Source organism: Panulirus ornatus, chromosome 35 (assembly GCF_036320965.1).
Source record: "Panulirus ornatus isolate Po-2019 chromosome 35, ASM3632096v1, whole genome shotgun sequence".
Taxonomy (NCBI): Eukaryota; Metazoa; Arthropoda; class Malacostraca; order Decapoda; family Palinuridae; genus Panulirus; species Panulirus ornatus.
Window position 1 is genome coordinate 5,378,662 of NC_092258.1, and position 23,779 is coordinate 5,402,440.

A 23,779-nucleotide genomic window follows, 5' to 3' on the forward strand; every position below is an offset into this window, starting at 1 on the left:
ACAGGGACCCCCTATCCTATACAGGTACCACTCGAGGTACACATCCAACCCAGGCTCTCGCTCATCCAACCCGGGCTCTCGCTCATCCAACCCAGGCTCTCGCTCTCGCTAACAACACATCAAACCAAACCCACGTCTAACATTCCCATTATTAAAGGCGGTGTGTAGATCATACCTTCGATTATAACTGAAATGTTATTGGAAACGCGAGGAATGAATGAGGTAAAAAATCATACCAATATAGTGATCAATTATCGTACAGATTAATTAGACATGGCGAGATGGGGAGGCCATGTGCTATTTCCTGTAACATCACACATTCACAGAAACTTATGTTCTCTTATTGTGTGGCGCAAATGAACTCAGATTTCCCTCATGCACACACATATGCACATATAAACATGTACATACACAGATACATATATACATATATACATCCATGAACATACATGACATTTTTAGACCGACATACAGGAATATGTTGCTCTCAAAAGTTAAAAGTTTGCAGTTTTGGCAAAATCGACTAATAAAGCCATGTTATTATTGGCAAATTTTGTTGCAATTAATTATCTCCTTAGCTCAAAAGTGTGTCCGAAAAATTACATCAGTACAAACACACACACACACACACACACACACACACACACACACACACACACACACACACATACACACACACAAACTTTGCTGATGTAATATAAATGTGGAACAATTAATGTCTTATATTTACCATACAGCAAGATGCATTACATGTACAAACAGCAAATCACCGCAAAGTTAACCAGAGCCAGGTTATCCCGATGATACTCAGGATTATCCAGGAGTTAACCCAGCTACATCAGCCATGTTTCCATCCCTAAGAATAAAATCCGTGAATTGGCAGCTGCTTCCTACAGTTTCTTTTGGAGTCGGACCACTCGAGGCTTAACCGTTATGATGTACCACCTCCCTCCTTCCTTCAAATTCTCTGCTTCCTTCTTTTTGTCCTCCATCTTCCAACAGCCTTTACATCTTTTTGGGTCAGGTTGACAGTAAACGTTAGAACCAGGCCTAATTTCCACTCCCCCTCTCCTCTCGCTTCCAATTCTTTCACACGAGATGGGCTTTGGTTTGTCCGGGCCATGTCGATCACCAGCGAAAAAACAATTTGATCTCAATTACGTAGTTTGTACAGGATGGGGACCCATGGATAACCAGGGATAACCCTTAAAGCCAATGTCATCCCCGTGTTATCCCAAAATCATGTGATCCCAGATATAACCCCAACCCATACTATTGTTATCCCAACCATGTGATCCCAGATATAACCCCAACCCATACTACTGTTATCCCAACCATGTGATCCCAGATATAACCCCAACCCATACTATTGTTATCCCAACCATGTGATCCCAGATATAACCCCAACCCATACTACTGTTATCCCAACCATGTGATCCCAGATATAACCCCAACCCATACTACTGTTATCCCAACCATGTGATCCCAGACTAACTTCTAATATTAGAAACCATGTATCGTCCCAGAATAAGTCCCAAGTCATGCTATCCCGGAGTTATCCCAACCAGAGCCATCTGGGAGGTGCTTGCGTACCACGGCATGTTGGAGCAACATCGGCGGCAGAGAGATAAGCTATCGGCAGGTTGCCCAGGCGAGGCAGGAGTGTCGCACACGCCTTATCAGACCTGGGTACGAAGATAGGTACAACCTACAACACTCAGACTCTCTACCTGAACGATGTCATTGCTATCAATGTGACAAAGAAAGCTTTATACACACACACTCACACACACACACACACACACACACACACACACACACACACACATACATACATACACATATACACACACATACATTCACACACACATATACACTATATATATATATATATATATATATATATATATATATATATATATATATATATATATATATATATATATATATGAACGCAGGGATGAGAAAGTCCAGCCACTGAGGGAATACAAACTCCTGGGTATATCAATGATCTCAAATACACACTCACACACACACACACACACACACACACACACACACACACACACACACACACACACATAAACAGTCACCAACCGTTAATTTCAGGCCGTAAAATTTATTTATTTATTGCATATTCACGATACTGTTAAGTGCACGACGCGTTTCCTGTCGGATCCACGTCAGGAGGTGTCAGCCACCCCCCACCCCCCCATCCCAATCCCCTTACCCCTTCTCCCTTCTGTGCCCCCCAACTTATCAGCTTTCTCCCCCCCCCAACCGTAACCCCTCCTCCTCTGTCCATTCGTCAGCCCCCCTTCTATCACTCAGGTCAGCGACTATTTACATTCTTCATCTCCCATTTTTCCATCAACAAGTCGAACCTCTCTCTCTCTCTCTCTCTCTCTCTCTCTCTCTCTCTCTCTCTCTCTCTCTCTCTCTCTCTCTCTACACACACACACACACACACACACACACCACTAAGCACCAACATATGGGGGAAGGCCACAGCGGCAGGAAACCATCTGGGACCACCAGCTGTTGTGAGGAGGAGAAGCCGGCCCGACCCCGGCCACCTCCTCCTCGACCACCACCACCTCCCATCACAGCCCGTCCTCCAAGTGCCTCATACTACCACCCCACACTTCACACCACCACCACCCCCCACTTCCCACACACACACACACACACACACACACACACACACACGGCCGTAAAATTTAAAATGCAAGTAGTCCCGTAAGTAACATAGACCTGTAATAACCTGTGGACACGCATTTCCAAGACGGCTGCATGAGGCACTTTTCACATACACACACACACACCATCCGGGTCATCTGTTCTCGTCGATATTTACGTTGGCTCTTAATTCACGTGCGTTTAAGTGGCAGCGGCGGCGGTGGTGGGAGGGGGAGGGGAAGGGGATGATGATTAGGAGGGAGGAAGGAGAGGGAAGGGGGGGAGGGGGAGGAATAAGTTATGTATTCATACAGTTAAACGTGTACATTTTCCTTCCTCCTCCTCCTCCTCCTCCTCCTCCTGCTCTCCCTCCCTCTCCTCCCCCTCCCCCTCTCCTCCTCCACACCCCTCCTCCCCCTCACAAATAACACACAGTACTGCCATTTTGTCAAAATGATGGCGACCCCACCTGTCATGGTGGGAATAAGTGGACTGAAATGTATGGTTTTGCTGCGAGGTGCTTGTCTGTCGTGGCTTATTTCTCACTCTCGCTGAACACAACAAGTACGTGTATGAGTAGATAGATAGATAGATAGAAAGATAGATAGATAGATAGATAGATAGACAGTTAAATAGACAGATGAGGATACATAGTGTGCTCGTTTGTACGTAGATAGATAGGAATATACAGGGTGCTTGTGTGTAAGTGGTTGGATATATGTGTGTATGTGTGTACACATACATACGTCTTGGTGTGTGTGTGTGTGTGTGTGTGTGTGTGTGTGTGTGTGTGTGTGTGTGTGTGTGTGTGTGTGTCCAGAGCTCACGAAGCGTCCAACTGACATGGCCAATTATTGGAAATCGAGACCCCCAGCGAGGAACTGTTCCTTGGGCGGCAGGCTTGTCCCTTGGACCCACAGCGTCAGTGACTCTCTCTCTCTCTCTCTCTCTCTCTCTCTCTCTCTCTCTCTCTCTCTCTCTCTCTCTCTCCGTCCCTCACTGGGGCGCCCTTCACCTCACCCTAACATCACTGCAGCAGGAGATCTTTAATCTAAGGATCTTCATTTGTCTTTTACAGGAAAAAAAAAAGAAAATAGGGGTATTTCAGTGATAATTTTGGCGAAGGATTAAGGGTACTTCAGTGATAATTTTGGCGAAGGATTAAGGGTACTTCAGTGATAATTTTGGCGAAGGATTAAGGGTACTTCAGTGATAATTTTGGCGAAGGGATTAAGGGTACTTCAGTGATAATTTTGGCGAAGGATTAAGGGTACTTCAGTGATAATTTTGGCGAAGGGATTAAGGGTACTTCAGTGATAATTTTGGCGAAGGATTAAGGGTACTTCAGTGATAATTTTGACGAAGGATTAAGGGTACTTCAGTGATAATTTTGACGAAGGATTAAGGGTACTTCAGTGATAATTTTGGCGAAGGGATTAAGGGTACTTCAGTTGATCATCCTCTGTAAACCAAATTACTGTTCCGTAAGCCAAAATCACCTCCAGTAGAGGAAGAAAACCTACCGTAAACCAGGATAATCCTTGAGGTAAACCAGGATAATACTTAGAGTAAACCAGGATAGTACTTGGAGTAAACTAGGATAATCCTTGAGGTAAACCTGGATAATAAATGGAGTAAACCAGGATAACCCTTGAGGTAAACCAGGGTAATCCTTGGAGTAAACCAGGATCATCATCAGCGTAAACCAGGAGGGTGGTCCAGTAAACCATGGCCGGGTACGGACGGGGATCGAGAAAACTCATTAGTGACTCCCACAAGGACGGAAAACCTTGGCTGTTTCTCCTCAGCGGCGGCGGACTGGCGATGATGGCGGAGGGCGGCGGCGGCGGCGGCGGCGGCACTGGCGGGGACGGACTGCACCCTGTGCCGCCGCCGCCGCCGCCACAGTTTTTGCCAGGCCTATACTCTCCTCGCTCGGCTGGCTGGCTGGCTGGCTGGCCGACCTCCCCCCTTTCCCTTTTCCACCACCCATCACCACCACACTCCACCTCCTCCGTCTCTGTCTCCTTCCTACCACTCCCTTTGCTCCCTAACACTCCTCCTACCGCTCCTCCTGCTCCCTAACCCCACCCCACCCCTCCTCCCCCTGTTCCCTAATGCTCCCCTACCCTCTAACCATTCCCCTTGCTCCCTAATACTCCCCCTTACCCCCTAATGCTCCCTAATACTCCCCCTTACCCCCTAATGCTCTCTAATACTCCCCTTAACAGTTCTCTAATGGTTCTCCTCACTCTGCTCCCGCAGCCTTCACTCCCCTTCCTATCCCAACTCTCTCTCTCTCTCTCTCTCTCTCTCTCTCTCTCTCTCTCTCTCTCTCTCTCTCTCTCTATCTATCTATCTATCTATCTATCTATCTATATATCTATCTATCTATCTATCTATCTCTATCTCTCTATCTCTATCTATCTATCTATCTATCGATTCATCAGTCCATCTATCTCTCCTCGCTGTACTTCATCATCTCGCTTTCCACTTCCACCCGTTCTGCCTCCCTTCACGCCTCAATCTCCCTCTCTCCCCTTCTCACTCTCCCTCCCTTTCCCTCCCTGGACTTTCGTGCCAGCCCATCCCCCTCTTTTTTTCCCCCTCGTGGTGACCTCACGTCAGAGGGTCCACAGACACATCTTTACTCTCACATCCTTCTGTACCTAACCTCTGATTTCATGACTTACAACGAAAGCAAAAATTGCTTATAAACTGACCTTCGTACGAATTATATATTCAAAAAGTAGCATATATATATATATATATATATATATATATATATATATATATATATATATATATATATATATATATATATATATATATATATATTTTATATTCTATATTTATTTTATATCTATTTATCAAATAAAAAAAAATATATATATATATATATATATATATATATATATATATATATATATATATAAGATACGAAAATCACGGTTGCAGAGACGAAATAGCCAGATTCTGTCCCTCTGAAACTTAGCCAGTATCTCCTATAAATGGGGAGACAATATCGTTTTCTTCAATGAAGTACTGCTTGCCGTGGTGGTGACACACCTTACAAAACACACACATACACACACACACACACACACACAGAAGGGGGCCAGGTGAGGATATTCCCTCAGAAGCCCAGTCCTCTGTTCTTAACGCTACCTTGCTAACGCGGGAAATGGCGAACAGTTTGAAATATATATATGTGTGTGTGTGTGTGTGTGTGTGTGTGTGTGTGTGTGTGTGTGTGTGTGTACAAATCTGTGGCCACGTCTGTTGACACCACACTGTCTTCATAAAAACTCAGTGCAGTCATAACAGTCACATGTGCGTAAATCTTGCATACGTATACACATAGTTCACACTCAAGCTGTGTGTGTGTGTGTGTGTGTGTGTGTGTAAACAAAACTAGCGTTTGAGTTTATTACGCTCTTAGATTAGCCCAGTGTTAGTTACGCTAATGTTAGCTAAACTAGAGTAGTTACGAGGGTACGACCCTTGAGCAAGATGGGACGACCCTTGAGCACGAACGACCCTTGAGCAGGAGGGTGCGACCCTTGAGCACGACGGTACGACCCTTGAGCACGATGTTGCGCCCATTCAGCACGACGGTACGACCCTTGAGCACGACGGTACGACCCCTGAGCAAGAAGGTACGACCCTTGGGTATTGATAACTTGGTCTTGGTAAATGCTGAGACAAGGAAGCCATTCAGTGGGACGTGCTGGTGCGAAATGACGGTACGCAACGGTGGAAAGAGACATAGGGATGCGGGTACACGAAACAGGATTACGATATACGGGAACGAAAACATGGGATACGGCAACTCAAAAAACGGGGAATGGACGATACCAGAACAGGAAACGAAGGACTGAAAACGATGAGACGCACCAACACGAAGCAAAAACGAGAAACGAGATTGTAATGATGGAAAATGGGTACACGACACAAGAACAGAAAACGGGGAGAGGGTGCGAGAGGGAAAGGTACTGCAGAGATAAAAGAAAAATGGGAGGAACGACTCAGCCAGTCACAACGAACGTATATATATATATATATATATATATATATATATATATATATATATATATATATATATATATATATATATATACACACGCAGATGCATACACACATATCATTATGGAGGCAACATGGCACATCCTCCACCACTTTGGGCCAACACCGTTAAATCCACCCTTGCTGATGAGACACATAAGGCTCAACTTACTCCAAGTCTTCCGCGAAGGAGGAAAATACATCAGATCATATCTTCAGCGATGCAAATATGATAGCCATCAAAAGGTTCCATCTGCCCTAAGACGGTACGTGTGTCTCCGTTTCCTACCAATGTGAGGAGGGGTCTCTCTCTCTCTCTCTCTCTCTCTCTCTCTCTCTCTCTCTCTCTCTCTCTCTCTCTCTCTCTCTCAAAATGAGCGTTTTTATTCATCTGTTTCCCCATCAGATACGAAGCGGCGCATCAATAAGCAAATGTCACTTTTTTGTGTGTGTATGTGTGTGTGTGTGTGTGTGTGTGTGTGTGTGTGTGTGTGTGTGTGTGTGTGTGTGTGTGTGTGTGTGTGTGTGTGTGTGTGTGTCTGTGTGTGTGTCTGTGTGTGTAGATAAGCGTAATGAAAGTGTCGGCAAACAAAGTAGAAAATGAAAAGACAAAAATATAATGCAAACAGTATAGAAAAACCTGTACTCTCTCTCTCTCTCTCTCTCTCTCTCTCTCTCTCTCTCTCTCTCTCTCTCTCTCTCTCTCTCTCACACACACACACACACACACACACACACACACACACACATAACTCGCGTAAAACTCCCTAGGCCAGAACTCGAGCAAGTCTCCCATTTTCTTTTCCCTTTTTTTTTTTATTTTACGGTGCCCGTTTTCCACGATTGACCAACCGCCTTTTCCCGTTTTTGTTCCGGCGAGGGAATTTGGGAAGGTCATCCCCTAGCCAGTCTGTCTTTCCTTATGCACGGTGGTTTACGGGAACTCCAAGAGCTGGTTCTGGAGGACGAGGAGCCCTTGGAGGCCCTTGGAGGTCATGCATGCAGTGCCACTGGTAGGGCAAGAACGAGAAGCCCTTGGAGATCATACCCTTGGAGGTCATGCCCTTGGAGGCCCTTGGAGGTCATGCATGCAGAGCCACTGGTCGGGCAAGCAGATGCCGTGAAACGATGTTGATCGAAGATAACATTCGTATGGAAAGAGGCAAGAAGCTGTTAATGGTTGAATCATCCCTATCGTCTTTTAGATGCTGAGAATCCGTCTCAATAAATGGATGAAGGGTTCGCTGGTACCCCCAGCGCCACGGTGGAATGCCTCCCTCAAACTCCCAGCTCCAAAGGTAAAGGGGATTTCTTCGAACTCCCAGCGCCAAGGTGAAGATCTCGCTTATGATCTCCCAGCGGCACAGCGAAGGGGCCCTTGAGACTCCCAGCGCCAAGGTGAAGAACTCGCTTGATCTCCCAGCGCCACAGCGAAGGGGTCGTTGAAACTCCCAGCGCAAGATGAAGATCTCAAACGATCTCCCAGCGCTTTTTAATTGCACTTTTACCACACACACACACACACACACACACACACACACACACACACACACAATGGCTGGGCTTCGTTCTATCGTTGCGGGTTAACAAGTGAGGGTCATTTCACGACACCAAGGTCACATGGGCGAGTCGCTAACGAGCACGACCTGTGACAATGGTCCTTTTTTTCTCCCCCCCCCCACACTTCCCCCGTACCATATACTCCCTCCTGCTCTGGCATTTACACCAGGAAATAATAAATCGCTCCTTTAGAGGGGGATGGGGGAAAAAAAATGTCTGAATTAAAAGAGCAACAGCAGTGTGTGTGTGTGTGTGTGTGTGTGTGTGTGTGTGTGTGTGTCTCCACAACTAGGGCAACGCCTGACGCTCCCACCACCATATAGCCGCCCACGGCCAACGGCAATCAACTAGACGAGAGACTCTGACACAGGTGCGTTCCAAGGTATCCTCCCTCCCTCAGTCCTTCTCACCCTCCCTCCCTCAGTCCTTCTCACCCTCCCTCCGCTTATCCCTCCAGCGGCAAACACAAGCCGGGCTTGCGAAACTCAATGAAATAAACATCGTCCCGCCGTAACATCACGAGGGACGAGTTCCCCCACACCCACACCTCCCTCCCCCTTTTATTCATACCTAATTCAGAACAATATCAATGTTCTACGAGGCGTTCACGCCTTCCGCGAGTGTCTTTCGCAGCCGATCCGTAATCTCTCTCTCTCTCTCTCTCTCTCTCTCTCTCTCTCTCTCTCTCTCTCTCTCTCTCTCTCTCTCTCTCTCTCTCTCTCCTTAATCTTATTTAATGATAACAGCAAGGGCGATAAGATTAAGGATCAAAATAATGACACGAGGAACAAAAACTAACTCACCGCCCCCCCGCCCTCTCACTACTACTACCACAACCACCATCCGCCGGCAGCGGCGATTGTGGTAGTCGTGGCGGCGGTGGTGGTAGTGGTGGTGGTAGTGGTGCAGACCAAGCCATAAATAAGGCACCTGGGGGTCTTGCAAGGGGTCGTGGAAATTCGTCACCGCCCACAGTGCTAGGGAGACGTTCATTAGAAGTTAATAGCTGAATTTATGCTCTTTTTTTTCCCATATCCCCTCACCGCCCACAACTCCCCCCCACACACAGACACACCCCACCCCTTGGGAACGCTTAAAGCTCCTCCGTTTCTCCGCGACTGAGTGAACGCCTTGAGCTGAACTCAGCCCCATTGGACTATAGTGGCGCATGGGATGTACCAACGAGCCCGTCCTCGCAAAAACTCACTATCTTCCTATGGCTTGCGGTCGAATGCTGAGGAGTTGCAGTGGCCTGTGAAGGAGTTTCTGACCCTGTTGTGGCCCGTGTGTGGGATCTGAGCCCCCTGTGGTATGTGCTTTGGCGTTAAAACCCTCCTCTCCTCCTGTAACTTGTAGTAGAGTTGAGCCCCTACTCCCTCCTGTAGCCTGTGAATGAACGAAGAGCATCTCCTCTGTAGTAAGTAGTCTCCTGTATCCTCACACTTGAGGTACAGCCTCCCGCAGTTCAGGACTGAGTACTGAGCCTCCTGCAGCCATCAACTGGAACGCTGAGGGTTTTCCATAGCCAATGAATGAGCTCTGGAACTCTCCTGTGACATATACACTGGAACTCTTTTGTCGTTCATAACTCTGCGCTGGAACTCTTCCGTAGCCTATAACAGAGCGCTGTAACTCTTCCGTGGCCTATAACTAAGTGCTGGAGCTCTTCAGCGTCAGTAACTGAGTGCTGGAACTCTTCTATGTGGAAACTCCTCGATGATCGTCTCCAATAGCCGAAACCTAAGTGCTGGAGGCCTCATGTACCCAATGACGAACAGAGCGGTGGAGCTCTCCCAGAGCCAATAACTGAGTTTCCGAAACTCCTCTCACGCCAGCAGGAGGCTAGTAGTGGCCCCACCAGACAGGTCATTACCTGGGGAGGGAAGGGGGGCACACCAGCACAAGTCGACCCACAATGTGTCTTGAGGGAACAGCTCCACCTGACGGCTCCAGGGGGCCTAACCACGGAACGTTTCGTCTTCATCGTCTGATTTTGCCTTCGGTAGGCTGGAGTGGGAGGACGGGGTCCCCTCCTCCTACGCCTATTCTATTTCTTGTTCGTCTCTTCTGGAGCAGCGCTTCCATGTCTACCGATGCCACTCTATGAGCTATAACTTCAGTTCTTTATATTCAAATATTCCTGAGTTTCTCATGAGCACAGTGTGATTGTTGCCTCTCTCTCTCTCTCTCTCTCTCTCTCTCTCTCTCTCTCTCTCTCTCTCTCTCTCTCTCTCTCTCTCTCTCTCTCCGTTTCAATCCATGTCTCCTCCTCTATCACCTCGTTGTGGGGAAACAGATTCTTTATTGATAGTCCAGCAGCTCTGTTATATAATTCTTATGACGCACTAAAGGCGATAAGCAAGCCAGGGAACACGTCGAAGTCCTTCAGCCAATGTCTGAGGCGATGATGTCTGCTCCCGACAACACACACAGGGCTTAGCAAAAGATCTGTGCTGCTCCGGCGTCGCCTCTGTAGGTCATGAAAATCCTGCTGGGGACGAAGACGAACTCCCTCGGCTTTTACAGCCCGCTCAAGCGTTGCCCGATCACATCGCTCCTGTCTCCCGTAACCGTAAAACGAAGGCTGTAAAAATAAAAAAAAAAAAAAGATCATAAACAAACAAATCATTTTAGGCGGAAGGGTCTCTGCAACATGTCTGAGGGCACACAGCTAGTCGGCCTCGCTCTCCTGCAGCAGGGAGGTCGGCCTCAAGGTTTCTGGTCTCCCATCCTGGTCGATCTAACTCAAGAGATAAGGAGGAGGAGGTCTTCCTGATCAAGATTTCTCGTCTCCAGCGTTGGTAGACCTCACTCTTAAGAAAGGAGGTCGTCCTCGAGGTTTCTGCTCCCCGACGTTGGTCGACCCCACTGTCAGAGAGGTAGAGGGGAGGTCATCCTCAATGTTTCTGATCCTCCACACGTTGGTCGACCTCACTCTCAGGGAACGAAGGGGTCATCCTCAAGGTTTCCTAACCCCTCCTCGTCGGTAATAATCGTGACCAGAGGTAATTTCTGAACAGTCAGCGATCACCCGTAATATTAAGTCATTTTTGTCCGGGATCATATCATATTCAGTCATAACTTGGTGAAGCAGCCTCCGTCACGCTGTCGGGGTCCGCCATAATAATCATATCCTCCATAAAACAAAAATTAATAAAACACACAGAGCGCGTCGGCGCGCGGCGGTGTCTTCGGGGGTCCACCACGGGACTTGAAAATCAATCTCGCTAACTGACGTCTTTTATTTTTCCAATTCTCACACATGCATCCAGCTCCGGACGAACGGAAATGCGTCGGCGGGGTTGATCCATTACCTTTCTCCGACTCCTTTAGCAATACTCGGATCACCCTCGGCGTCTGTGAGTATGCAAGAGTATAATGAGCGTCACACAACAACAACACCCTCAAAAAAAAAAAGAAGTCGACTCAAAATGTACAAAAGTCGATGCTTTTGTTCTGGGGAGGAATTTTCGCGGCGTTATTCGCCATGCTGCTTCACAGAACTGGAAAATGAGGAACACTTAAGGTTGCTCATCATGTCGGAGAAAAAGATAATTACTGTACATTCACCGAAAACTTCGGACGAAAAACGATTAATTGTGGTATGTGCGTTGAGGAAGGAGGGCACGGCGGTGAGGGAACGTGCAGTCGTCCGCTAACTCTCCGCCACGTCCTCGGGGTTGTGTATGCTTACGGCGGGCAGATCTACCAGCGACTACTACAACAGTTATGTGGAGGGATTACCCACAAACAGGCAGCTCTTAATAACCCCCGAGGAGGGAGGGAGGGAGAGGAGAGGTGGGGGGGGGGGAAAAACTACGAACATAATTGGCTATTGTCGAGGTGATTTTTAGGACCAGTTAGGGAACGAACTACCGCCGCCCTGCCCTTGTAACAAGCAAACCAGCTGCCCCCAGGCCAGGGAGGAGGGAGGGAAGGAAGGGGGGGGGCTGTGGGAACAGGGACATCGGTGGGCCTGAAAAAAAAGAAAAGAAAAAAAAAAAGCGCTGCCAAACGCCTGTGATGACAGCGCCATGCAACACTCTGCAACCTCGATTTACAGCTAATAAAGCCTCCAAGTTGACAACTGCTAGACGCGAGGTTGACAGCCGACAGCATGTACAGGACGGAAGGAGGAACAACCTCGGCTGAGGTTTTAAAACCCCCTTCTTAGGGGGAGGAAAAAATAAAGCGTGTGTTGGAAAGGTTGGGAGGGTGTGTGTGTGTGTGTGTGTGTGTGTGTGTGTGTGTGTGTGTGTGTGAGCCGAGGAGGAGGAGGAGGAGGAGGAGGAAGGTTTCTGTTTGGATAACCTTCGTTCTGGCCATAATGTCACTCACGACACATACCCGAGCCCTCCGACAGGAGGAGCCCTGGCTGATGACCCGTCTTGTCGCACCCAGGTGGTGGTGCTCCCTGCCTGCCAGCCTATCCCAGACTGTCCCACACACACACACTCCCGCTGTCACCTCACCAGAGGGATCGTCACACACACACTCTCGCAGTCACCTCACCAGAGGGACACGATAATCATTAATCAGAAAATACATAAATTCACTTCCGTGCTTCAGCAATACTTGCCTTCAGATTCAGGTATCATATAATGACATTAATGTTACATAAGAATCCAAAGTGTTGGCTGCACATGCACGGGAGGTGTTTTCATTCCCATTCATCCTAGTCTGGGGAGCAAGAGGAACGCCAGGATTGTAATACGGTACCACAAAAGAAGCGAAGTCTCCCGGTATTCTACCTCGAACACCGCCGCACCGGAACACCCACCACCGCGGTATGGATCCGCTCCTGAAGGGGTCAAGTTTTTACCGGACCTGATTATCAGGACGTCACATGTTGTGGGGAAGGGAGGGTAGTGGTTGGAGATGGGGGAAGGGGGTGTGAAAGGGTGGGGGATTCTAAACCTTCCCTGCTTCTTATGGACAGCGTCCAAGGGGTGGGCTTAACACCAGCAGCACCTGCTTGAACACGGCTCAGTCTACAACACTCACTTACCAGGGTATATCTCTTAAGATACCTGGCCGTGATCGATTCGAGAAGTGGGGTCTCTCCTCAGCCCTGAAATCAGAGCAAAATTCGAGTCTAATAAAGCTTTAGGCAAGGTTGAGGTGCAGGAACCTGTCGCGCACCACCTGTTGCCCATGTTAGCGGCTTTGGTGGCTGGGATCGTGGGGGGAGGAGGAAGGGGCTGTTCTTACAAGGGGTGTCTCTCTGTAACAGCTGGGATGATGAGGTTGATGCTGTAGTCATGCCGAATTGAGAACACAGGGACGAGGGATCTTAGGGATTAGGAGGAGTTGACGGTGGCGAAAAATGGTGTGGTATCTCTTCCCGAACTCCCAGACGACGGCCAGGTAAGCACTCACGGTAGAAACAGCCGTCAGAAAGGAGCGGTGTGTTGAGCCGCCTCCTTGTCATCTGCTACAAAAGGAGAGGAACCTTTGATCTCCAACGCATCTCTCTGCAACCTTTTCGAGTCGCCTCTGCTGTAGGGCATTATAAATCCGCCTGTGACATCCCACAACCCATCCTGACGGCGGGCTGGAGGAACGCCTCTGGGCTAACGCCGGCGACAGGCGACAAACGAAGAATGCAATGGGGGAGTGTATTCTGCATAGCCTCAAGGCAACGTTTCGTTGGACAGACCTTAGCGACCGTAGCCATGAGATATGAAAAGATATCCAGTGATACGCTCTTCCCCCCCTCGGTTTTCTCACACACACTTCAAGCTGTAACGTGCAGAATCCCACAGGAGAGACGGGAAAATGAGCGAACGTTACAAAATACCCAGAGAGGCAATTGTTGAGAGAGTGGCATACTTTCCAGGAGGTTAAATGTGTGACGGAGGGAAAGCTGAGAGAGATGTCACTCAGTCTCCAGCCACAGACCACGACGGTTCGTGACGTCGGCGACGGTTTCGTAAGGGCGATAGAGGGTTCGTAACGTCGACGGCGGTTTCGTAAAGGTCGTGTTGGATTTGATGGCTATCAGCAGCTGTGGGTAGAATTCGTTTAGCCGGACACGAAACCATAGCTCAAAAAATGCAAAAATATGAGGATTATGAGAACGATGGCAGACAGAAGATCATACTTTCATGGACGTTTTCGTAGTAAGGGTCATAAGGGCGAAGGTAAAAAAAAAAAGTATTCGTCACAAAAAAATATTCATCTGAATAAATACATCGAGCTAGATAGATCCCGCGTTAGCGACGTAGCGCCAGGAATAGACCAAGAAGGGCCACAACCGCTCGCATCCATTCTCTGTTATGTGTAATGCACTGAAAGCACGACTCCCTATCCAAAACTAAGCCACACACACACCTTTCCATGTTTTACCCCGGACGCTTCACATGCCCAGGTCTAGTCCACTGACAGCACGTCGGCCCCAGTGTATATATATATAGGTCTGCAGTCCCATTGACACACAACCAAACCAGAATCTTGGGCAAGGTGCTACTCAATATGGAAGTCCCTTACGAAAGTGTACGTTTAATTCCTTCAACACAACGAACGGTACGATCCTGGAGCGCGAGCGACGGTGCGGTACTGCAACGCGAAGAGCACGATGTTGACCGATCATTAAAAGCGATGGTATGACCCTGAAGTAGGATGGTACGACTCTTAAGTAGGATGGTACGACTCTTGAGCACGACTGTACGACCCCCCTGCGTGTGATGATGGCCTGGCCTTTGACAACCATTATGGATGTGCGGAAAATGAAGGCCATCGTACGCAGGGGTCGTTATGCTAAAAGGGTTAATCAAACATAATCAAAACATAGCCAATTTCCGGAGCAGAAGTAGGACATAGCCGTGAGAATATTCCAAAGATTAACAAGAGAAAAATGATTAAAGTAATTCTGCCGGAAATTACAAAAAGAATTACTGTAATTCCTTCAGACTTTTGTCGTTCGAGTGAAAGCTGACAACAACATTCTTAAAGAAATACTCACTTCCTAACATCCTTATTCCCCCACTGAGAAGGTTTGCCCAAGCGCATGCGTACATACAAATACATACATACATTCAGCAAACCATCTCCAGGTACATGATATACACATCGTTGTATCACATCCACATTTACGTTCATTTCGCTTGAATTTCATCGACCATGTATCAAAGTAATGGTTGGATATTTCTCTGCGTCCCCTTACAAGCTGACGTGATCTTCTTCGATTTCCACTTCCCTCGTGACTTCGGCATCATCCTCAATTATATTCAGGCAATATATATATATATATATATATATATATATATATATATATATATATATATATATATATATATATATATATATATCCATAGGATTGTAGAACTCCCTCCCCGTACTGCACAAATACGTAACCACACACACACACACACACACACGTCTGTGTTCGTGTGCTTATCTGTCTGCATCAAAAGCACAGATTAAAAGAAAAAAATCAAATCTGTATTGTTACCTCGTTATTTGAGAAGCAGCAAATGACACCGAGAAAGAAGTGGACGCTTCGGGTTTGAACCTGACCCCCTCATCCACTTTTGTCAATATGAACAATGATTGGTTATCGGCGTGGGACACACACACACACACACACACACACACACACACACACACACACACACACACGGTGCTCTTTTAATTAAGTCCCAGACACACACAGGTAGAGTGACACTGTTGTATCAAGCAACGAGCAATTGCATGAGACGTACAAGCGGGAGCAAGCAAGCAAGCTCTCTCCAATGCTGATGCTGGTGATATGAATTTTTGCCAAATATCACTGAGGGATATATATATATATATATATATATATATATATATATATATATATATATATATATATATATATATATCCTCTTTTCCTGTTCAACACAGAGATATAGGCAAAATTTCATGTCTAGCTGTTGAATATAACGCTACGACCCATGAGCACGACGGTATTACCCTTGAACACGACTCTACGACCCTTGTGTACGGAGGCGTGGCCGTTGACTTGACCTTTATGGGTCAGGTCAAAGGCCAGGCTATCCTAACCAAAGCTTTAGACCGTTGTCGTGCTCAAGGGGCGTATAGATGTCGCGCTCATGGGTCGTACCGTTGTCCTGATGGTCCGGTTCTATGTGGGCTGAAAAGACACCAAGACAATAATACGAGTACCAGGACAGGACCCTCCCAGGACGGATGGCTGAACGGACAGGCGGACAGACACACACAGAGACAGACAGACACAGATAGACAGAAAGATTTAAAAAGAATACGCTCAACAACCTGCTAAATCGTGTAGGAAATAGTGAGACCTCACCAGTCCATCCCACAAAGATACGAGAAGAAGAAAAAAAGATATCTTGCGTTCAAACAAAACACACACACATAATACACCCAAAAATTACTACATAAGCAAGACAGCAGCAGCCTGGCTCTCCCTCCTCGACACGAAGAACCACAAAGACATCAACACTCGACCCTGGAAACTGATCTATCGACACTAGGTGTAATGGTCTACCTCACCGACAGACGCAGGTAAATGCAACTTCGAGAAGAAAAAAGAAAAAGATAAATCGGCATAAGAGAAATTCCATACCCTGGCCTGCGAATCTTCGGATCTTTACAGGACATCAGAAGTGCATAATCAAGGATTAATTTGGCTACGTGTATGAGGAAGGAACTTATAGAAGCGAAGGAGAGAGCTACCACTCCATCAAAGTCTTCCTCTGATTCTACTTATTTTCGTGTTATCCAAATAATCAATAACACGACTGGACAATAAATACAACCATCTCCAGTAACCTCCATCAACTACGTCTTCTCGTCGTCATATCATCTCAGTTACGAGAACACCGGGGAAGGAAGAGAAGCTGAGGAGAACCTCTCATTAACGAAGCTTATGTATCTCTCATGAGGACTACCCTCTTCCCCCCCCCCCCCCTTGCTAATTGCCTTCTCAGTTATTAACGGTGCGACACCACACCCACTCTACCCCTGCTTGTGAGAGAGAGAGAGAGAGAGAGAGAGAGAGAGAGAGAGAGAGAGAGAGAGAGAGAGAGAGAGAGAGAGAGAGAGAGAGAGAGAGAGAGAGAGAATGATGATGATGATGACGACGACGGTTTCAATCCTACTCCTTCTGATGCGTATTGCCACAGACACAACTGAAATAAAGCAGTCGATCCTGTTCAGTTGAGATTCCGTCCTTTGTTGTGCCAGGCCGCGGTAGTGAGGAGAGGATCATGTGTCTAAGAAGAGGTCGACAGCTTCCACGAGCGTGTGTATGGTGAAGTGTAATTAAAGAACTCACTTCAGGGTTGGAGTCCATCATTTCCCTGCTACTGGAAGCGGCGCAGCCTTGAAGCTATAGCTATATATATATATATATATATATATATATATATATATATATATATATATATATATATATATATATATATATATATATCAAGTAGACTAAACATGGGCACAGCCGCGAAGAGGTCAACAAATAAATCGTAAAAATATTGTACAAACGACAAATACATTTAGATGTACGACGGGCCGTACACAAGACACCCGAGCCAGTAAAACAACAACTTGGAAGGGAGGGGGGAAAAAACACAACCTCTTCGACAACAACAATAACAACAACAACAACAACAACAACAACAACAATAGCAGACAACAAAGGCCAAATTCCTCTCCCACCATCCCTCCGTGAACGGCCGTTCCCCCCCTCCCCCTTCCCCCCTCCCCCCACTCTTCCCCGCCACCATATGGAAGACACATTAGTCCACACACACCTACAGACACACACACACACACACGCACACACACACGCACACACACATACCTACACAAACACCTACATACAAACAACACACAGACAGACAGACAAACATATAGACACATATACATACATACACACACAAACAAACAACAAAAAAGTTAAACAAACACACATTTCCCTCTTCCACACACACACACACACACACACACACACACACACACATAAAAATTGCCTATACACACCCACATATATACATATATACACACATATACACCTACACTCATAAACACACACACACACACACACACACACACACACACACACCGGCTGTCTGGTTGGCTTGGCTCGCCAATCCAACCCTTGGCACTATTTGGGGGGAAGTCCGGGTAATGTAGTGCTAAATGAGGAGGGTTTTTAAGGTTCGTTTTATGGTGGCTCAAGCATACGCGGATGGACTTTACGTGAGGGAGCTGGTTAGTGTTATGATGGCTACGGCGGGGTTTATTTTGACGCTATTGGCCGAGGTTGGCTGGCTGGCTGGGGGGCGGGGGGGGTAAGGGATGTGTTAGGGGTGAGGTGTGGCATGGGGTGAGGAGGAGGGTGACAGAGACGGGGAAGGCAGCACCAAAATAAGGGATTAAGTAAAGGTTTAAGGTAAGAGAGTGACTTAGGATAGCGGAAGTGGGAGGGAGGGAAAGGGAAGGGAAGGGGGGGGACAAAGGGAGGAAAAGGGGGGGTGTTAAAGGGGTGGGGGGATGTTGCAGCGACGTGGGTGAGATTGTGAGACGACGAGGAGGACAGGGTGGTGGGGGAGGAGGAGGAGGAGGGAGGAGGGGGGGGGGGCGAAATGAAAAAGGGGGCGCCCGGCGAGTCTTGATGGGACGGCGATGACAAGGGAGGGGTGTGCCGGGAGAGGCGCTATATGGGAAGGTCTGAAGGGATTATTCTGTGCGGAAGTCGGCGACGGAAGAGGAGGCAAGGGAAAAGGTGGGTGGTGGAAGAGGGAGTAAGGGAGAGAAAGTGGGTGGTGGAAGAGGGAGCAAGGGAGAAAAAGTGGGCCATGGAAGAGGAAGCGAGGGAGAGAAAGTGGGCGGTGGAAGAGGGAGCAAGGGAAAAGGTGGGCGGTGGAAAACAGAGTAAGGGAATAGGCGCGCGCGCGCGCGCACGAAAGAGAGAGAGAGAGAGAGAGAGAGAGAGAGAGAGAGAGAGAGAGAGAGAGAGAGATGGGAAGGGACGTTATGGAGAAGACGACAACAGGTGAGCGTCCAAGAGGAAAGATGGAACAGAACAGAATGGGATGGAAGACAAGTGAGACGAGAGTCTTCTCTCTCTTTTTTTTTTAAGTTACGAGACAATAAATAAGGCACTGATGGGAGGTAAAGCCACAAGGGTGATTATTATGGGAAGGAAGTACTACATGAGATAGAGAGATAGAGATAACAGATGGTCCATATCGGGCGGATCTGCTGCAGGAGAGCAACGAACGTGCGTATCCATCCGGGAGAGTCTGAGGAGAGAGAGAGAGAGAGAGAGAGAGAGAGAGAGAGAGAGAGAGAGAGAGAGAGAGAGAGAGAGAGAGAGAGAGAGAGAGAGAAGGAAATGCGACTGATTGGAAGAACCTCAGAACACATCCGAGCGGTGGTGTGGGAAGGACGAACGAGCGGGAACAGAGGCGACTCTGGGAGATGCAGGGAGGAAGGCCCAAAAGACTGGAGACTCCTGACGTGACACAGTTTCCTCGAATAAGATAGGAGGACCACGGGTCTCTCAGGATAGCAAAGCTAGTCCACACACACTTACACACACACACACACACACACACACACACACACACACACAATGAAGCCATGTTCCTCACTTGTCACAGTCCTGCACCATAATGTCTCAATCGAGTCGTAATACATGCACTGCAAGATCACTCTCGTGCAAATACGAGGCGCCATTCACAAGTTATCCTAACTGAGGACATTGGTGATTACCTCCCGCCGCACCTCCCCTGTCACCTGATGGCGTCTTACAAGCTGATAACATGACAGACCCCCAAGTGGCAGGAGGTTCCTCAACACCAGGGTTACGAGACCGTCTCCCAGGGCGCATGTCAGATCGCCTCTTCAAATCGTCCCCGTACCACACCGCCTGGCCCTTCGTTACTCTCAGTAACAGCACGTCATCATGCCTGCTGCCTCAGAGAGAGAGAGAGAGAGAGAGAGAGAGAGAGAGAGAGAGAGAGAGAGAGAGAGAGGGAGAGAGAGGACTGTTTTCTGCTTCATCTTCCTCACATTACTGAGAATGTGAACTCTTGCTCAGCATGCCGTATATCTCCCGTTTTCAGTTAAGCCTTAAAGGAAAAAAAAAAAACGCGAAGTTTCTTTCATTTCACTTGATCAGTCCAAGTTTAGAAACAAATGCTAAACAACTACACAGTTAACATGACCCCACACTAAGGTTCTTATGACAGCGTCCATCACTGATGAAGTTTAGGGGGAAGTGCAGCAGCGGTGGCGGCCGGAGTCCAGATACCTGTTTCACCGGAGACGAAGGGGTACGGAACAAGGAACAGAGGGCATAAACCAGCGTGACGTTCGTGGACACCAAAGGTGACTCCTTGTTCCTAGGAACACAAGGAACGAACCAACACCATCGATACTTAAGAAAGTTAACTCCTTAATCTAAATGTCCTGCATCCACCTCTCTCTCTCTCTCTCTCTCTCTCTCTCTCTCTCTCTCTCTCTCTCTCTCTCTCTCTCTCTCTCTCTTACACACACACACACACATACACACACAATACCACCACACTTCGGCTGCAGCACCCACGGGCAGAAGAAGCACGCCAACACCGTAAAACCGGTAGCGAACGAGCGAGCTTCTTGCTTGCTTTGCCTGCCTGCCTGCGTGTCTTGCCTGCTTTCCTCCCCCTCCCTCCCTCGCCCCGCCTAGCCTCCTCACTCCCTCCCTCCCTCTTGTCTGAACACCCAGCCTTCATTCCGTGCACCAACAACGCCACCGCCGCCGACGCTCGCTCCTCCATTCCCGATGTTTTTAATAGATTCTGTCGTCGCGCCTCACGGTCGCAGATATACAAGCCACTATATCATCCACGGTCAGGAGCGGCGACGACTTTCCTCCGCCCAGGTGTTGTTAAGCAGCAAGGCCGCGACTGGCAGCGGTGACGGGGAGTGGCAGTGGTGGTGGAGGGATAGTAGTAGAACTGGATGCAGTGGCGAGGAATTGTAGTAACGATGGTAGTAGTAGTAGTGGCAGTAGTAGTAGTAGTAAGAGGAATAGTTGTAGCAGTAGTAGAAGGGAAGAGAAGGACGAAAAGGAGTAGTAGTAGTAGTAGTAGTAGTAGTAGTAGTAGTAGTAGTAGTAGTAGTAGTAGTAGAAGTAGTAGTAGAAGTAGTAGTAGAAGTAGTTATAGCAGTAGTAGTTGCAGTCACAGCAATAGTAAAATAGCACTAGTCAGCAACAACAACAGCAGCAGCAGCAGCAGCAGTAGTGACAGTGGTGTTGACAGATGTGGCAAAACTGCAAAATCATCACCACCAGCAACAGCAGCAAACAGCAACAGCAGCAAACAGCAACAGCGGCATCGACAACAGCTGCAGTCGTCTTTACCATCCACGACAGCTGCAGAGACAACCAGCAAAAACGCTGCATGTTAATATTGTTTACAATGTCCTGGACACACCTCCTCGCACCATATTATCAACGAGATTATCCTTGTTTTGGAGAGGGGCGGCGCCCCTACTTGTGTCTGGCTGCTCCCAATATTCCGCCTCGAAATGAGAGAAAGAATATGAAAGACGACGACGTGAAAGGATCTACAGAGAGAGAGAGAGAGAGAGAGAGAGAGAGAGAGAGAGAGAGAGAGAGACGGTGGCTCTTGAAAACTACAACCGATAAGAGAGATGCAATCTACACCTTTTAATAGAGTCGGAGAGGCACGTGTTGTACACACTATGTCTTAGATAAAAGGGGATCAATCCCTTTGAAACGCCTTCGCCCACCACAAGAAGCGCATCCTCCGTAGACTGAATACCTCTTCTCCCTCTCTCCCTCCTCCCCGCCAATCCTCCACCTGTACTAAGCCTTCATCTCGATTCACACCGTCGGCAAGGAGAACCTTCGTCCCTCTAACAACAACTGGGATGCACACACACACGCCGTAGCCTCAACGATGCTTCACATTACCCTTGTGACGCCCACCCCAGGAGCTCGCATCTGGAGGAGACGTGCACATACACTGGGGAAAGTCTCCTTTCAACGTATGTTACACGTCCCGGCGGACGGTGCACATCCCAGGAGGACTTAAAAGCCCCTACTGCCATTTAACCATTCGGCAAGGACACTTCCAGTGGGTCCCCTCGGACAGTGCACGTCCATCTAAACCAAAAACGCTCTTCTTCCCTCCCTCACATCCTCACCCCTCTCCCTTAAGTCTGTTAACAGGCGGTACACATCCCAAAGGAACAAACCCCCTTCCTTCTTCCACCACCCGCTCCCCTGCCCCACATATACACACCCTGGGTGGGGGCTCTGGGATCCCCTGCCGGTTATTTATGCCCCCCTCCCCCCCTTTAAAGGCAAATCAGTGTCGGCTTACGGTAAAAACACAGCGGGTAAGAAAAGACTAGAAAACCGCCGGTGGCTGACTGTCTTGAGGAATTTGTGTGTTTGTTTGCTTGTGGCGACACGAACCCCCTCCTCCTCTCTCGCTTGTCCCTTCTCTTCTCACTATTACTTCCGCTATTAAGCCCTCAACACACTCTTCCTTGGTTTCAGCATTTCGTTCAGGATCCTTTCTCTATCTACATACACAAGGGAATTCAGGACTACAGTTCTACGGAAGATAAAGTCGTCACGTACCATGAAGTCCTTTGTTATCTCCTCCACCAGATAACCTCGCCATAGACCATCAGATCTTGAGGTATTAACCTCCAACACATAACCTCGTCACAGACCATCAGGTCTTCTGTTATTTGTCCTTCCAAGGTACTGTCCTCTATCTCGTTTCAGAACACCAAGTGGTCTGTTATCTGTTCTTACCCTATACTGCCCTCCAGCAGATGTCGTCGTCGCAGACCATCAGGCCCCCCTGGTGTCTGTCTCTCTTCCCCCCAAACCCGCCCCCCCACTCCCTAATCTACCAGCTCGTATATCAACCGAAGGTCGCATCCACGTCACTGAGTTTCCTTCCGAGAAGTCAGAACAGAACGAAGCTCTCCCAGTTTCCGAGAACAGTGAGATGCAAGTGTGACGGGGGGGACCGACCACTAACAGATGCATCGTCTGATCCACAATGATCCAAGAACAATACGACTTCGGGAAAAGTGATGATATAAAAACTTGGATCTGTAGGACATCGCTTGTGTGACGCTCTGATACAGCAAGCGATGGCATCCGAGAATAGAACCATGGCGACTAAGAATAGAACTCTGGCTACTGCAGAGAAATGTGAAGGGGGAAGTGACACAGTGATCTCTTTCTCCCACGAAATACACTGAGTTATGTACACGATAAAGCTCCTCACTGGCCTCCTCCTCTCCCAGTGGCAGAGGAACACCTAGCTCATACCTCGAGTCTCCACAACGTCGTAGTACACCAACTAGTGAAGACTGGCTGTCCCTTTTAAGTCTTAATTTTCACTGTTATACGACAGCTTTTTTTTTCTTTTTTCCCCCCAAGAGCTGATTTCACCTCACAGTCTCTGTCGTCTTAATTCAGATGCGA